General features: G+C 44.0%; 1 protein-coding gene across 4 annotated transcripts in view; it reads left to right on the forward strand.

The window, feature by feature from the left end:
- The window catches only part of gria4 (glutamate ionotropic receptor AMPA type subunit 4), a 186,987-nt gene that overhangs the window by 37,854 nt on the left and 134,428 nt on the right, over positions 1–14,705 (forward strand). The window lies entirely within an intron of this gene.

Genomic DNA, 14,705 nt, shown 5'->3' on the forward strand with positions numbered 1-14,705 from the left:
AGTGTCCAGATGATGAAATGGTGGTCTGTCTAATATAAAGTCACCAAGTAATAATTTAAACATGTTAGCTTTAGACTAGAGATACAACGCAGAAACAGGCCCTTCGGCCCACCAAGTCCGCGCTGACCAGCGATCACCCCGTACACTAGCACTATCCTATACACTAGGGACTTTTTTTTTTAACCAAAGCCAATTAAACTACAAAACTGTACACCTTTGAAATATGGGAGGAACCCGGAGTTTCCGGAGAAAATCGACATGGTCACAGGGAGAATGTACAAATTCCGTACAGAAAGCGCCCGTAGTCAGCATCGAACCGGGGTCTCTGGTGCTGTGAGGCAGCAACTTTACCGCTGCTCCACTGTGCCACCCCAAATATGCAGAATATGTTGTTTCGTCTCTTGTGTGGAAATGGACTGTCGGATGTTTATTGCCTTCGTTTCCTCTTCTTGCATCTTTTTCTCCCTCTTTGTAAAGGTGACATTTTCAAAAACTTTCCAAAGTTTTGTGACCCTCAGAATTTCTCAGTCGCAAAATAACAGATGATATTACCTCATCCTCCACGGTTAATCCATCCATAATGAGTGAAATGTGTAATCCATGTGCTTGATGCTCATGCAGACTGCTTGATGGCACTGCCACCTACTGGTATCATCTCAGTGCGTTGAGCTGAGAGCAGGCAACACATCTGTACGTTTCCTGTGGACAGATCATAAGGAAACCAAGACTGCATTTCTATCCCATTTCTCCTCAATTCTCTAAAAGTAAATATTGATAGCTTTCATGGGGCCAAAAGTGAGGATGCCTTGTAATTCGTACTCGCCATAATCTGGCACAGAATAGTATTTATTTCCTAATTCTCAAATTGGCAAGCATATTATTGCCGGCAATTAATTGAATAGCATGTCACTGTTCAGAAGAAAGGAAATGGCATAATTAATGTGCTTTTGGTTTACTGATGCTTATCTCCTAAGTGAAACTATTGTCTGAAGAAGGGTCCCGATCCAAAATGTCACCCATCCTTTTTTTCGTGTGCGCGTGTGTGTGTGTGTGTTCATGTGTGTGTGTGTGTGTGTGTTCATGTGTGTGTGTGTTCATGTGTGTGTGTGTGTGTGTCTGTGTCTGTGTGTGTATACATGTGTGTTTGTGTGCGTGCATGTCTGTGTGTATACATGTGTGTTTGTGTGCGTGCATGTCTGTGTGTATACATGTGTGTTTGTGTGCGTGCATGTCTGTGTGTATACATGTGTGTTTGTGTGCGTGCATGTCTATGTGTGTGCTCATGTGTGTTTGTGTGTGTGCGTGTCTATGTGTGTGCTCATGTGTGTTTGTGTGTGTATGTGTGTGTGCTCATGTGTGTTTGTGTGTGCGCATGTCTGTGCTTGTGTGTGTGTGTATATGTGTGTGCTCGTGTGTGTGTGTGTGTGTGTGCTCGTGTGTGTGTGTGTGCTCGTGTGTGTGTGCGTGTGTGTGTGTATGTCTGTGTGTGCGCACGTTACCAGTTATTATTGGTTTAATTCATATTCCAAGTTCCATGCAACTTCAGTCCTATCGGGTTTGACATTGAAGTAATCATTGATGCATCCAGAAGTTTGTATCAGCAGGCTGATGCACCATATTATCTGTTGACTCATGAGTTATTGCCATTGATTTTGTGAATCTCTGCAAAGCATTGCTGTGCGTGAATGGAAATGTAGCATGAAATGGAAGTTTAACATCTCTTTGGTCCGGAGCTTTGCATGGTCACCTTGAACTGGACTAATTAATCAGCTGACTAAAACATGAAAATAACGCATTTTGGGAAAAGCTATTTATGTGCACACTTTTGTCACAATGGTTTGAATGGGTTCCCCCCTGCATTAAATGGACGAGAAGGGTGTTGTGCAAACTCAGCCAACAGACTCAGCTGAAGACTTGGGCTGCTTTGTGTATTCAAGGTTTCAAGGTCAGTTTATTGTCACATGTACCAGTTAAGGTACAGTGAAATTTGAGTTCCCATACAGCCATACTAAGTGAAAAGCAACAAGACACACAACTACATAAAAATTAACATAAACATCCATCACAGTGGATTCTACATTCCTCACTGTGATGGAATGCAATGAAGTTCAATCTTCTTCCTCTTGTTCTCCCGTGGTCAAAGCAGTCAAACCATTTGCAGTCGGGATGATCAAAGCCCCCGCAGCTGACGATCAAAGCCCCCGTCGGGGTGATCGAAACTCCCAGGTCAGGTGGTTGAAACTCTCTCTGTGGCATGAAGCTCCCGAGTCGGCCTCTTCTTACCAGAGACCGCGGGCTTCACGATGTTAAAGTTCACAGGCCCCGTGGTTGGAGCTTCGATCCCCGGCAAAAGGATCGCAAGCTCCGCGATGTTAAAGTCCCGCGGACTCCCGTGGCTTGGAGCGCCAGGTCGGTCTCTGGGAAAGGCCACCAGCTCCACGACATTGGGCCACAGTGGGGACGGAGATACGATACGAAATTAAATTCCATCTCCATTGAGGTGTGAGATTGAAAAAAAGTTTCCCCCAACCTCTTTCCACCCCTCCCCCCCACCCCCCACATAAAGCAAACCAAGGAACACTAAAACATTCTTTTAACACATACTAAAAATAACAGAAAAGAAGAAAGGACAGACAGACTGTTGGTGAGGCACCTTATTTCTATTATGTCAGCAAAATGCATTCCAAGCAACCTGCTGCAGAGATGGAGATAGAAGATCAGTTGGATGCACAGTGGAGGCCAGTTGGTGGTAACAGGGAGTTGAAGAATATTTCCAAGTGAAATATTTGGCTCCTGGACCTCACGATGAACAGCTTTAGACTTCAGAGATACATGGTGAAAACAGGCCTTTCGGCCCACCGTATCCGTGCCGACCAGCGATCTTCCCACACACCAGCAATATCCTACACACGAGGGACAATTTACAATTTTACCAAAGTCAATTAACCTACAAATCTGCACGTCTTTGGAGTGTGGGGAAAACCAAAACACCCGGACAAAATCCACACGGCCACAGGAAGAATGAGCAACTTCCGTACAGACAGTACCCATTGCCAGGATCAAACCCGTGTCTCTGGCATTGTAAAGCGGCAACTATACTGCTGTGCCACTGTGTCGCCTTATGTTTGAAAACTGTAAACTTTTCTCCTTTGGACCAGTCAACTATGCTGTTGATTTGGCCACATAGCAAACAGCAGTGTCACATCAAAGCTGCCTCAGGATCCTTTTGATGTGAAAGTCTGTCAGATTTCAAAGGCTAAATGGTTCTTTTCTCTTTTTTTGGTATGTGTCTGAGTAGCTCTTTGAAGGCCCTCATCAAAATGGTGGTGGTGAGAGCAGGGGTGGGGGCGTGTACACTGGTGTCACCATCGTCCTTGAACTTTCTGGCAAAATTGATGTAAATCACCATTCATACTTCATCCTAACCTCAAACAGAATTACAACTTACTTGTAGCTTTGAGTTGGTCATGACTCTTTGAAAGTGCCATTGGCTCTGGGAGTAACATTTCTTAAGCAGGGAAGAGAAATATCCTAGAGTACTCTTTCAAATGTTAATTAAAAGAGAGCCAGTCTCTTAAAGGCAGTCACTGGGAAATAAAAACAGCCTAAGGTCCTAGAAATGGGTTATCTTTGTGTATGTGTAAGTAATCCAGATCAGTTATATTCAGTACACACAGCTGTTATCGTTTGTTTTATGGTCATTAATGTTAACCCTGAATAGATGAAGGGATAGATAGTCTTCACTGCCTGAGCGGTAACTTGGTGGAATGGATAGATAGATGTTATACAGTGCATTGCTTTTTGTTCCGTTGAAAAAGGTGAACATTCTTCCATTCATATGTCACCTTCCATAATTTTAAGCTGCCCAGAGGCCCTTTTCGAAGACTATTCACTTCTGGCACCAGTTATTTAAGGCAGCAGTTTCTGCAAACTAGATTTCTGCAAATGATGATGAGATTAAGTGTTGCTTTGTTAGTGATGTGCTTCGAGGGATAAATATTGGTCAGGACATCAGGAAGAACTTTAGCCTAAAGAAGGGGACTCCGGCGAAGGCAGACAACTGTGTAAGACAGTCACAAAAATTATCGTGGGTGACACAGTGGTATAGTTGCTGCCTTACAGCGCCAGAGACCCGGGTTTGATCCTGACTACGGGTGCTGATTTCCATGTGACTACATGGGTTTACTCCAGGTGTTCCGGTTTCCTCCCACACTCCAAAGACGTACAAGGTTTAGGTTAATTGGCTTTGGTAAAAAAATTGAATTGTCCCTGGTGTGCAGGGCAGTGTTAGTGTATGGGTGATCGCTGGTCGGCACAGACCCAGTGGGCCAAAGGACATGTTTCCACGCTGTATCTCTAAAGTCTAAAGTCACTGTTTTAATTTAAGGCACCAGTTTCTGCAAACCAGATACCAGGTGATAAGATTAAGTGTTACTTCATTAGTGGCTTTGAGGATAAATATTGGTCGGGACATCAGGAAGAACTTCAGTTTGAAGAAGGGTCCAGACCCGAAACACGTATCACCTATCCACGTGTCCTCCAAAGATGCTGCCTGACCCACAGTGAGACTCCAGCACTTTGTGTTTTACTCAGGAAGAACTCTTTTGCTCTTGTTCCAGCAGCGGTAAAAGGTTCTTTATTGTGAGGAAGCCATTTTGTTTCTCACCTCCTCTTTAGGATATGTTATTTTTGTGTCGAGGGCCCAGAAATGTTTACCTGAAACTATTTGAGTTATGTTCCTGCAATGTACTGTTCAAAGGAACTGTGAATTATTCTGTGCTGTGAAAACAATCAGATTTGCAAAGTTAGGAATAGTTCAAGGTGAGAGTGAATTAAAATTTTAACAGGGACGTTGCCTTAATTGAATCATGGAACAACTCCGAAAATAGTACAACGAAAGAAGTGAACTGTCTCTGATTTCTCAGAGATTTTTTGATATGCAATGGGGTGGAAAAATATTTTCTAATGCTTTGGGCTTTCATGCTGTCAAGCATTGCAAGAATAAGAGTGATACAAGGTTAAATGGATTGGGGCCCTATTGCTCCTGAAGTCAGATACCATGTCTGACCTGTGCTGACATATATATATTTGGCAATAACTATTGTAAGAAACAATTGGCTCAGGACTCCATACTGGAGGACATACAGTAATCAAAGCAGACCCTGTCTGGTACATGCTGAAAGCATGGGGTACTCTGACATTTGCTGCTGCACTGTATGTAAATATATGGACAGGCCCAGTGCTGTGAAACCTCATACTTCTTTGAAAGTGGCATCACATGTGGATAGGGTGGTAAAGAAGGCTTTTGGCACATTGGCCTCTGGCAGTCAGGGTGCTGAGTACAGATACATTCACTGTGCTGGAGTAACTCCACAGGTCAGGCAGCATCTCTAAGAGGAATAAGGTGATGTTTTGATCTCAACCCGAAACATCACTTATCCATGTTCTCCAGAGATGCTGACTGACCTGCTGAGTTACTCCAGCACTTCATGTCCTTTTGTGTTTTAACCAGTATCTGCAGTTCTTTGTTTCTACTTACTGAGTATAGAAGTTGGGACGTTGTGCTACAGTTGTACGAGATATTAGTGGGGCCACATTTGGAGAAGTGTTCAGTTTGGGTCGCACTGCTATTGGAGTGAAGTCAGTAAGCTGGAAAGAGCGCAGAGAAGATTTACAAGGATGTTCATAAGATCATGTGATAGCAACAGAATTAGGCCATTTGGCCCATCAACTCTACTCTGCCATTCAATCATGGCTGATCTATCTCCTCTACTAACTCCATTCTCTGCCTTCTCCCCATAACCTCTGACACCTGGACACAACCTCTTGCCAGGACTCGATGACCTGAACTAAAGGGAGAGATTGAACAGGCTCGGACTCAAATCCTTGGAGTACAGGCTGCCATTACATCACCATTACTGATGATGATGGGGCTGCTTGGATGTGGGGAACAAAAATATCTACTGGCATTTAAAAATAGCCTGCAATCCCAAAAGTCAAGGCACCAAGTAGCTGCAGGCAGAATGCATCCACAACTCTGTAGATTCTTGTGCTTTTGGGCAGAGCTGTTGCAAAACCAAGTCATGACACTTCATCGATAAATGTCAGATGCGTATTGAGATATCAATAATGTAATCAGGCCCTAGTTTCGATTTCTTTAGTTTCGTTTAGGGATACAATGTGGAAACAGGACATTTGGCCCACCGAGTCTGAACCGACCAGCAATCCCTGTGCACTAACACTATCCTAAACACTATAGACAATTTACATTTTTTTTTAGCGAAGCCAATTAACCTACAAACCTGCACATCTTTGGAGTGTGGGAGGAAACCGGAGCACCTGGTATAAACCCACGCGGTCACGGGGAGAATGTACAAACTCCGGTACCAACAGCACCTATAGTCAGGATCGAACCTGGGTCGCTGGCACTGTAAGGTTGCAACATTACAGCTGCGCCACCGTTGCACAACAAAACAAATGAATAAATAATATATATATAACTATAAACTAAATAAACTTGTTGGGCTTTTTCATATTGTAAGCTGAGATAGAAGAGGAGAAAATGGCAAGCAAGCCAAAATGGTTTTATCAAGAATTCTACGAATAGATGTGTGAAGTTAATAGCTGAGCCTTGAAACTCAGCGCCTGATGTGTATACACCATCACCTGGGAGAGATGAGATGAAACGTGACGAGCAATCGATTTTCCGCACCAACCTAGGAATAGCGGCATTTTTCAAAATGATTTCAAACGTTATTTTGTGAGATTAATTTGAAGTGATGTTTTGTCACATTCCCACGCAGAACTCAAAGGTGGCTGTGTAAAACAGCACTAACGGCAGAAGTTAGTGCTCTCCTAGAGACAGTCATACAGTGTGCAAACAGACCCTTCAGCCCAACTTGCCTACACTGACCAACATGTCACATCTGCACTAGTCCCACCTGTCTATGTTTGGCCCATATCCCTCTAAACTAACCTTATCCATGTACCTGTCAAAATGTGTTAGTTCCTGCCTCAACAACCTCCTCTGGCAGCTCATTCCATATACCCACCACCTATTGTGTGAAAAAGTTACCCCTCAGGTTCCTATTAAGTCTTTCCCCTCTCACCTTAAACCTATGCCCTCTGGGTCTCGATTCCCCTACCCGGGCAAGAGAATCTCATGAACATTACTTCGCTATATTCTACAAATACCTTAATCTCAATCTATCACCACTCACTTTCTGGGGGTGAGCCTGCCGTAAAACACTACTTAGATCGGAACAAAAGGATAAGAAATTATTTTAGATTTTTCTTTAGAGATACAGCGCGGAAACAGGCTCTTCAGCCCACCAAGTCCACGCCCACCAGCAATCACCCCATATACTAGCACTATCCTACACACTATGGACCATTTACAATATTTCTGAAGCCAACTAACCTACAAACCGTACGTCTTTGGAATGTGGGAGGAAACCGGAGCACCTGGAGGAAACCCATGCAATCACGGGAAGAACATGCAAACTCTATACAGACGGTACCCAAAGTCGCGATCGAACCCGGATCCCTTGCGCTGTAATGTAGCAACTCTACCGCTGTGCCACCGTGCCTCCTCAGACAATGGAATTGTTGGAGCTATTCCTGAAATTGACTTTATTCCCTCTAGATTTTTGTCTTCATCAGATTTCATATAACCAACAGTAAATAACTAGCAGTAAGATTGCATTACTGAATGGAGAAGGCTACTGGCCTTCCATAAGGATGCAATAAAAGTTAACAGAATTCTCGGTTTTAACAGAATAATAACACTCAAAAGGTAAGAGCTAACAATGAGCCAATATAAACCTGAATAACAATTCAAAATACTGCTATTGTATCATGTCCCATGGTTTCTGAAGGAGAAGGAAGCTTTCGAGAGAATTGTGTACTGATTTGCAAAGGAAGGCTGATTTTAAAGGGAATTTGTTGGGTTATATTTTGTGATATAATCAAAATAGTTACATGCTATTGTATGATAGTCAGATTGCGTTTGTTAGTTGAGACTAAAGGTGAGACATGAAATAAATAAATCTTCAGCATTTTGTGTCTATCTTCAGCATCTGCAGTTCCTTCCTACACATAAAATAAATGAAACGGTGCAGGAAGAGAGGAAAAATGCCTTCATGTAGAGGGAGTTGAGTAGGGGGATTGCTGTGGCTGAGGCTAAATTTCAGTAACACAGTAAATCCTCGTTATTATGAAGTATATTGGATTTTGGTTATAGCGGAGAGACCTGCCCACCATCACCACCAGGCCAGGCTGCTGGAGCCATCACCGGCCCACACACGTTCCACCACCACCATGACGGCCAACCCTTACCTGCACTCCGGCCACCCGCGGGCCGTGACCAATGACTCCACCCGTGTGCGGACGGGGTGCCAACGGACGAGAAGCCGTAGCAATGACGGCCACCCGCTGCGGGTCGGGTGGAGCGGAGGTTTGGGACAATGTTCATGCCTTCACAGTGATGTGATGGACGCGGGGGTCTGGACCAATCGCTGGCAACGTCAAGTCCGTTATTGGACTTTTCCGTTGAGCGGCAGTCGGTCCTTTGGCCTGTAGGCGACGCCGCCTTTCGGGTAGGTGGCATTTCGACAGAGCAGACATTCAGCAAGTTTGCTTTTAGGCGACACAGCTTTTCGGTTCCTTGGGATTTAGGCGTCCCGCCCTTTCGGTTAGTTTGTATTTAGGCGTCCCATCCTTTCAGTTAGTAGACGTTTTGTCTTCGGACTCTTTAGGTTTATTGCCGTTTCGGCCTCGTTTCCATTCCGTTCTTTGGCTTCGACTTCTTTGCTTCGGATTCTTGTCTGTTGGCGCCACGTTCGGGTACCGACTCCACCGATCCTCGCCTCTCCCCCAGCTGCCAGCAGGCCCAGGCCGTCAAATCACCTGGATTCTGGACCCAGTTCCAGACCGAGAGTCTGAAGATGGGTCTCGACCCGAAACATCACCCATCCTTTTCCCCCAAAGATGCTGCCTGACCCGCTGAATGACTCTAGCATTTTGTATGTATCTTTGGTGGACTAATTAAGACTATTTACCTGGATGTAAAGTAAATGGTAACGTGGTTTGGTTAGGACATGTGGTAGGTTTGCCTATTATTAGAGCTATCCATTTCTATGTACTTTCAATATGTTCCTATCCCTGACATTTCAAGTGGAAAGGCCAATCCGACTGATTTAATTGAATCTCGCTCAATGTCAACAAAACCAAGGAACTAATCATTGCCTTCAGAAAGGGGAGGTAAGGAGGCCACACACCAGTTTTCATCAGTGGACATAGATGTCATTCTTGCATAGTGGAGCAGCGGTAGAGTTGCTGCCTCACAGCGCCAGAGACGCAAGTTTAATCCTGACTACGGGTACTGTCTGTACGGTGGTTTGTACATTCTCCCCGTGACTGCGTGGGTTTTCTCCAGGTGCTCTGGTTTCCTCCCCCATTCCAGTTCAGGCAACATCTCTGGAGAAAAGGAATAGGTGATTTTTCAGGTCGGGACCTTCTTCTGACTGGACACTTCCCCAAAGTAGGCATATGTTGGGAAGATTTTGCGATGGAGCAGACAAAATGTGTAGGAAGGAACTGCAGATGCTGGTTGATACCGAAGACAGATCAGGTTCAGCAATCTGAAGAAGGGTCCCGACCCAAAACATCATCTATTCCTTCTCTCCATAGATACTGCCTGACCCACTGAGTTACTCCAGCACTTTGTGTCTATCTTCAACTCTTAAAGTTATTTGGTCTGAGTGGTTTTGTTGTCAAGTTCATTTTAAGTTGTTGTCCAAGTTCATAACAGATGGATCTATTATTGGTGGGAACAAAGAGACTCTGCTTTGATTTAGTGGAAGGACGATGTCCATGATGGAAACACAACTATTTACTGCTGATAAATGTTGGACCTTGAATAAGTTGTAACCTACAGGATGGAGAAAATTCTTCTAGAAATAACATATAAAGGCACAAGTTACTGCATGCTTCAACTTGTTAACATTAATGAAGGTATTGAGTAAAGAAATTGTCATTAATCATAGTAGAGTGAAGAATGAGATGCATTCTCTACAAGATGCCAAAGTTAAGAGCTTAATGGCCCTGTCTCATGGTGCGAGTCCACCCACGAGTGATCCCGAGTTTAAAACAAATCAAACCCGTGGTAATCACGTAGAATTGACGTAGCAGGAACGTCGGAACTCGTAACGCTAACGGCAGGTACTCGGGAAACTTGTTAACTCATGAAAATCTTTCAACATGATGAAACATTTCCATGAGTCAAATTTACTCTTGAAGTAAAAATGTTAAACTTTTAAACTCGTTGTAAGAACGTAGTAGCCCGTGAGTTTACCGTAGTGACTCGTGAGTCTACCGTGGCCACTCTTTAACTCACCGGACAGGCAGCATCTCTGGAGAGAAGGAATGGGTGACGGGGTGACGTTTCCAGAATTCTGCTGCGTCTTTGTGTTACTCCAGCACTGTGTGTTCACTTTTTGTCAACCAGCATCTGCCCTCTCTTGTGTTTGACATTATTTGTATCCGTGGCAGTTGATTGTCGCTCCCTTCAGTTTCCAAGGGGGTCGGGACGGGACTGGAGTTGGGAGGGAAAGGTGGGGCGGAGGGGGTAAAGGGGAGGCGAGTGGGGGGAGCGAGGGGGTTTGGGGTGATTTAGTACGGGAGACAAGTGTAGGAGAGGTGTACTGACTGTGTGGGCAGACACTTTGGTAGTGATTGCCCATGGGGTTCACTGTCGAGGACTTCATAATGCAGAGAGCATTACAAACAGTTGTCGCAAAAAAAGATTTTGTGTTGATCTGGTATATCTGGCTATTGAAGGCGCTTCTGGTCTTCAGTGTGCAATAGTCACCAAAATACACTGCATCTTTAGAAAGGAAAAATACAAAATATGTCAATCCCACGCCGTCCAAGTTGGCGTCTCGAGGTAGTCCTATTTGTCTGCATCTGACCCATAGCCCTCTAAACCCTTCCCATCCATTTATCTGTCATTAATAACCTCAAGAAAATATTAAGTCTGCATGAGCCTGCTTCAGTTTCCTGGGTCCAACTCAGAGAGAAGTCTCTCCCCTTTCCAGGGTTAATCGCTCCACTGTTTATAATGCTCTCTGCATTATGAAGTCCTCGACAGTGAACCCCATGCAGTCATAGGGAGAACACACAAACTCCGTGCAGACAGCACCCATAGTCAGAATCGAACCCGGGTCTCTGGCGCTGTAAGACAGCAACTCTAGCGCTTTGCCACCGTGCTGCCCAGAAAGACATATGGCTAAAGATTATCCTTATTAAGAGTATATTAGTGACATAAAAATTCTTGTCGAGAGATTCTGTGCTGATCTCCTTGGGCCGAGAGGTTAACAAATGCGCTTTCCATAATATCCATTGAGAGAAGATGTTAATTTGAGGGAGGATGTATGATTTGTGTTAGAATTAGCACATTACCATTTGTGCTGTGACAACGAATGCTGAGAACTGTCAGCTGACAGCCATTAGCAGTCGAGCGACTGACACACAGTATTGGCCCTCAAACCGCCACAGCTCTGACTGCAATGGTAATGTCCCTGCTGCCCTCAGTGCCAACACACACACACAGCTGAGTGAAGTTATGGCTCACACATTAGCTTTGGCTTAACCCCTTTTTACTTGTAACTCAATAAGTAAATTTCTGTCATGCATGTTTATCTGTTACATACATTCGCATCATGTAAGAATGAATGATTTATTCGCTCTCAGCTTCTGGATGAATTGGTCATTTTGGTGGAGTTTTTCTAAAGTTTTTGTTTTAGAGATACAGCGTGGAAACAGGCCCTTCGGCCCACCAAGTCCACACTGGCCAGCAACATTAACACTATCCTGCACACACCCGGGACAATTTACATTTACTGTATACCAAGCCAATTAACCTACAAACCTGTACGTCTTTGGAGTGTGGAAGGAAACTGAAGATCTCTGACAAAAAACCATGCAAGTCACCGAGAATGTACAAACTCCGTGCAGACAGCACCCATAGTCGGGATCGAACCTGGGACTCCGACGCTGCAAGCGCTGTAAGGCAGCAATTCCATTGCCGCACGCCCTAGGGTTATTGTTAGGTTATGAGTTTTTATTCCAAGATAATAAAAACTTACGGTATCTTCCCCTTTGCTCTGTCTGTTGTACTTGAGTTTGAACAGATTGTATCCATGTATGGTATATCTGATCTGTTTGTATAGCATGCAAAACAAAGCTTTTCCTGTACCTCGGTACTGTGACAATAATAAATCAAAACCTAAAGTGAGAAGTTCTCCTCTCTCCATAGATCTACCATCAATATGGTCTCAATATTTTGGGGTTACCATTGATTTTCAAAGTCCACTACTGGCAGGGAGTAAGTAGGGTGAAGCATTATTTGAAAACTTTCCATCTCCCCCTCTCATCAGATGGGGTCAAGTGATGGTTAGTGGGCATTTTATTGACTGAAAGTCTGTATGCACTTGTATGCACAGGGTGTCTTCTTTTCAGTATTTAATATAATTTATTTAGATTTACAAGTAGTAATCACAATTAGGAGGTTTGTAGATGATATAAGACTTGGTTGTATGACTACAAGTAGAGAAGAAAGATATAAACTGCAGGTAGTTATCACTACATTAATCAAGCAGGGAATAAGGTGGCACAGTGGTGTAAATGGTAACCCCAATTTAATCCCCGACCTCAGGTGCTGTCCGTGTGGAGTTTGCATGTTCTCCCTGTGACTGTGTGGGTTTTCTCCAGGTGCTCTAGTTTCCTCCCGCATCTCAAAGAGGTGTGGGTTAGTTGTAATTGCCCCTCGTGTGTGGAGCAATGGATGTGAAAGTGGGATAACATAGAACTGGTGTGAATGGGTGATCGATGGTTGCTGTGGACTCAGTGGGCTGAATCGCTGTTTCCACGTTGTATGTCCAAACTCAACTAAACCTGCCCTATGGCTCTCCTCAGACTAAAGTTTATGACTTCCATAGGGTCTGTCAAGGAAACACTTGCAGGTTGCTCCACTCTACAGCAATGGTGCAGAGATAGGTAACACTGACAAAACCAACAACTGTCTCACGGTGCAGATGATGCTATTTCTGAGATCTTGGCTCAGGTCATACTTGCTTTCCCTGGTTCCAACCTGACTATGAATGCTGTCTGTACGGCATTTGTATATTCCCCCAGTGACCGTGTGGGTTTTCTCTGGGAGCTCTGGTTTTCTCCCACACTCCATAAACATACAGGTTTGTAGGTTCATTGACTTCGGGAAAGATTGTAGGTTGTCCCTAGTGTGTGCAGGATAGTGCTAATGTACAGGGTGATCGCTGGTCAGCGCGGACTCAGTGGGCCTAAGGGTCTGTTTCTCTAAACTAAACCAATGAGATCCTGATATCTTGCAGCTTAGGGCATCAGAAAGTTTTAATCCTAGGTCTGTGCTGAACGATGTGACAATCAGGACTGTGAATTGAATAGGGTACAGTTGGTCTCAACATCCAAGAATCGAACATCTCACCCCAAGCAATATCAAAACGATTAAAAATGAAAAAACTGAGGTATTTTTAAAGCAGCTTTGCTGTTAAAATAACTTAAATCAAAGTCCAAAAACATGAAGCAGTTTTGTCTAATGCTTGTTGGGCTATCTCCTCTTGTACTGAATCCTGGCTTTATCTCCGGCTGTTGCTATGACAATGTCCGGTTTGCTTCCTTCGCCACAACTCTTTATTTTGTTTGTTTTGCTCACTGTCGCATTATTTACATGTGAACCAGTTTTATTAATGCTCCATTCATTCAGCACAGAGTCTGCTTGCTTCGAGTTGTCCATGTAATGAAAGGACGAGACTATCTCGAGATGCATCTCTTAACAATTCAGTGATAAATGGAAAGACACCAACGCTGCAAATGTGAAGTAGAGACAGGAAGTCAGAGAAATGCACAGCAGGGCAGTGGACATCGAAAAGAAAAAGGTTAATGTTTGCAATGTGACCCGTCATCACTTGGCTGTGCATTTCTATCACTTTCTGCTTTTATCTTTTAGCATCTGTCTGATTTGGTAGATTCCGGGGAGGGGATAGGAAATACTGTGCTCTGCATAATGTGTAAAACCACTTTAGTTTAATTTAGAGATACAGCACGGAAACAGGCCCTTCAGCCCACCGAGTCCACGCCGACCAGCAATACCCGCACACTAACATTATCCTACACTCAAGAGACAATTTACAATTATACCAATTTACTAACAAACATGTACGTCTTTGGAGTGTGGGAGGAAACCAAACACCTGGGGAAAACCCCACAGGTCACGGGGGCAACGTAGAAACTCTGTACAAAGAGCACCCGTAGTCAGGATCGAACCTGGGTCTCTGATGCCATAAGGCAGCAACTCTAGTGCTGTGTTACTTTAAAGCATCTGTGAAAGGTCAACAAAACACCTAACCAGTGGAACATGATAGTACATTCACTTTCTAAGTCCTGAGTTATATCATTTTTAGTTTAGTTTAATGTAATGTCACATGTATGAGGTACAGTGAAAAGCTTTTTATTGCATGCTATCCAATGAGCGGAAAGACGGGATTTGCCTGGCAGGCTAGACTTGTACAAGTAGGATACCAATAACTGACCCAAAAATTATATAAGAACAGAAAATGCAAAATTCTGGAAAAGCTCAGCAGGTCAGGCAGCATCTGTGGAAAGAGAAA

Source organism: Amblyraja radiata, chromosome 6, assembly GCF_010909765.2.
Source record: "Amblyraja radiata isolate CabotCenter1 chromosome 6, sAmbRad1.1.pri, whole genome shotgun sequence".
In the NCBI taxonomy this organism is placed as follows: domain Eukaryota; kingdom Metazoa; phylum Chordata; class Chondrichthyes; order Rajiformes; family Rajidae; genus Amblyraja; species Amblyraja radiata.